This window comes from Hevea brasiliensis, chromosome 5 (genome assembly GCF_030052815.1).
Source record: "Hevea brasiliensis isolate MT/VB/25A 57/8 chromosome 5, ASM3005281v1, whole genome shotgun sequence".
NCBI lineage: Eukaryota > Viridiplantae > Streptophyta > Magnoliopsida > Malpighiales > Euphorbiaceae > Hevea > Hevea brasiliensis.
The window spans coordinates 19,032,042-19,035,922 of NC_079497.1; the positions used below are offsets into that span (position 1 = coordinate 19,032,042).

At 35.6% G+C, this 3,881-nt stretch overlaps 1 non-coding gene across 1 annotated transcript; it reads right to left on the bottom strand.

Moving 5' to 3' along the window:
• Positions 1-3,078: 3,078 nt before the first annotated feature.
• On the bottom strand, positions 3,079-3,185 carry LOC131180303 (small nucleolar RNA R71). The gene has a single exon (XR_009149079.1). It is a non-coding gene; the product is annotated as a small nucleolar RNA R71 (small nucleolar RNA).
• Positions 3,186-3,881: the final 696 nt, after the last annotated feature.

Here is a 3,881-nt window from a genome sequence, read left to right on the forward strand (position 1 = left end):
TTTATGACCCAACTTGGGCTAGTAATTTGGTTTGGTTTTATGCATTTTTTGGTTCTGTGATCTTCATGAAAATTGTAGCCCTATGTCTAATCTTTCCAATGGTATAAAATTCAGGTCATTTGGACTAGTATAGAGGGAGTTATGATCAAATGAACACGTACTGTTCATTTGGTCATTTTATAGGTTTTATGCAGGGTCATCCGGATTGAGATAGTATTTAAGTCAAGTTTTGGATAGAATTTGGGTATGGTTTCTTCATGGCAAATGGAGTGTTTTGGGTCTGGTTTCACCTCCAATTAGCCTCATACCAATTGGAGCAACACACATTCAGTTATGGCTCAAAACTCAAGCTGGACTTCATGAGTCCCAAACTTGCAGAAAAAGCACTCCCAATTTTTCAATTTCCTCCAACTTTCTTACTTCAGTTGGCATACATAGCACTTCTATAAGAAACAATTTCTTCTCAATTAGGTCAATCTTAACAATTATACAAAATCCCCAATTCATGTACACAAACCCTAATTTTAATTATTGATAAGTGCATAATTTATTAATTTTACTCCAATCGCATTTAGTGTTTCTAGTATGTTTTTAGGCATAATTTAGTTGACTAAAGTATATTTATCATTTAGGAATATGTTTAGATAGTTGTTAGAATAATTGTGTTAAATATAAAAATTTTCAGCATTTGATCTTTGCTGTATTTTTCAGGTGTTTCTAAAGTTGTGGGTCTCCATATTGAGCGCTGTTTAATCCATTGAAAAGCTAAGATAGAGCACTACAAATGATAAAGGGGGACGAAGGCCCAAATCAGTCTCCAAGGTTGACAAAATGAGCTATGGATCTATTGCAAACGACCAGACTTAATGTGTCACAACTAATTTCAGTATTTTTTTGTATCTGGAGTTCTAGACGTCCAAATGAAGCAAGCCTAAGCCCAAGCCCAATTGAACCTTAAGAGCTACCTCTACAACTTCTATGAAGGGATGGACACGAGATGAGGCCATTTTAATTGTGAAAAATGACTATGGGCTGGATCGTCTGTCTGAACCAGTCCCAATTTTTGGGCCATAACTTGGGCTGTAGACCTCGGATTTAGGCAAATGAGTACCCATTGAAAAGCTAAGAAATAGGGCTACAACTTTCCTGAAGAGGGCAGAGACAGATTCGGAAAGGAAGTCACTAACAATTGGCCTTGATTTCAGAGACGTGAATGCAGGCTGAAAATCTATCTTTTGAATTTCAAAACTTTTCCTACTTTAGTTCCTATCTTTGAGATTAGGTTTTTGATTATAAATATGTCTTTGGGTAGCAGCTAAAACACAACTACTCAGCAGCCTCTCAACCTCAAAAACACTTTCATTCTCCATTCTCTTTTTTTTAGATTTCTTCTTTATTTTTCCTTTATTTTTTTGTAAGCCATGAACATGAGTGGCTAAGTTTTTAATTCAGTCCAAGGGATTCAAGTTCTTTTGCATGATTTGTGAGACCAGGTTTTTAATTTAATTGATGTCTTTTTGAATATCTATTGTTTTCTGATTTCATTGTCTTTGATCTATTGAATGAGTTGCTAAAAGGCCTATTAGTTAATTGTTTGATTTGATCAATTGCTAGTTTATCTTCATAATCCATAATTATTGTGTAAGACTGAACATGAGTAGCAATTAGGTTTTATTGATTATGATCCCAGTTTTCGATAATAACCTAAGAAAATAATAGGGTGAATTAAATGATTTATGCTTCATAAATTATTGTTCAGCTAAACCACTTCCTATTCTTAAAGCAGTTAATAATTTGATGAGGATTGCTTAATACCAATTCAGTTAATAATTAGAGTCAACAAGAGTGTTGGGCTCGAATTGATGAGTGTAGGGAAGTTAGGGGTTTACCTCGCTGTTTGGTAAATCTACGTTAAGTATTCAATAAGAGAAAATTGTATTTATTTTGTCTATGATCAAATCAATGCATTGGAATGTGAATTACCTTGGACTGAAGTTTGTTTAATTCGAGAGTTTCTTATTTAATTTTAGATCTTAGTTTTAGATTTTTTATTTCTTCTTTGGATTGCGAATTAATCCCCCCAACCTTTGTTTCTTTTTTCATTACACAAGTGCACGAAATTTAATAATTTAGTCTCTAGGGTTCGACCTGGATTTACCACTTACTAGGAAAAATATTTCATAATTGGTGATTTCAGTTAATTTAATTTCTAGTGGATTCGACACCCATCAAGAATTTTGGCGCCGTTGTCTGGGACTAAAATTTATTGGATTTTGCGTTTTTTTTGTTGGGGTATTCTGTTATTAATTTTGTTTGTGAAGTGTTGCTATTTTTAGGTTTTTAGAAAAAATTACTGTGTTACTATTCCTTGACAGATTTTTGGTTGAATTTGGAGGGCGGCCCATACTTATTTTGAAGGAAATAATGTTCTGATTCAGACCAATAAAATTTATTGGCCCCACCATCTTGAGGCCAAATTCGATTGTTTTCTAGGGTTTTGAGGCTTTTTTCTATTTTTACTTTGATTTCTTTTGTTTATGACAATACTTCTCAATCTGGTGAGTTGATCTTTGATCCAGAAGTAGAAACAATATCTAAATGGTTGAGAAAATTGGCTAAGCAAGCTAGGCAGATTCCGAGTACATCTGAAGGAGTCCAATCTCCAAGAGAGTTAAGTTCGGATTCAGATTCAGATTAAATTTCGAAAACGAAACCATGGCTGCTAGGACTTTGAAAGAGTTGGCTGCTCCTAATCTAAACCAACAGCCTTTATGTATTCAATACCCTACTTTAAATATTGCTTTTGAGTTGAAATCTAGACTAATCCATTTGTTGCCTAAGTTTCATGGTCTTGCAGGTGAGGATCCACATAAGCATTTAAAAGAATTTCATGTTGAGTGTTCCAGCATGAAACCTCAAGGAGTTTTAGAGGATCAAATCAAGCTTCAAGCTTTCCCTTTCTCACTGGAAGGCGCAGCTAAGGATTGATTGTATTACCTTCCTTCCGAATTTATCAACTCATGGAATGGGATAAAGCAGATATTTTTGGAGAAGTATTTTCCTGCTTCCCATGTTGCCAATATAAGAAAAGAAATTTGTGAGATCCGACAGTACAATGGAGAGAGCTTATATGAGTACTGGGAGCAATTTAAGAAACTGTGTGCAAGCTGTCCCCATCATCAAATAAGTGAGTAGCTGTTGATTCATTATTTCTATGAGGGATTTCTACTAATGGACCGCAATATGATAGATGCTACCAGTGGAGGAGCTTTGGTTGACAAGACACCAGATGAAGCAAGGAGGCTAATTACTAACATGGCAGCAAACTCTTAGCAGTTTGCAATAAGAATGGATCATGCACCTAAGAAGGTTAATGAGGTAAGTACATCTAACCTTGAGAAATAGATTTCTGATTTAACTTCTTTGGTGAGGCAATTGGCTGCAGGGAACATGCAAACTATTAAGGTATGTGGAATTTGTTCGTGTTCGGGTCATGCTACTGACATGTGTCCTGCGTTACAAGAGGATGAATCAATGCAACATGCTAATGTAGTAGGACATTATGCACAGCCACAACGCAGGTATGATCCCTTTTCTAATACTTATAATCCAGGATGGCGAGATCATCCCAATTTGAGTTATGGGAATCAACCAGTGCAAAATCGATACCAGCAGTAAAGACCACAAGTGAATAATCACCTCCACCTTCCTCAAATCAAGGTATGTCACTTGATGAAATTGTTAAGGCTTTGGCTAATAATACTCAACAGTTTCAACAAGAGACTAGAAATAGCATTCAAAACATAGAGAGGCATATTGGTCAGTTAGCCTCATCTGTGAGTAAGCTGGAAGCTCAAGGTTCTGGAAGGCTTCCATCACAA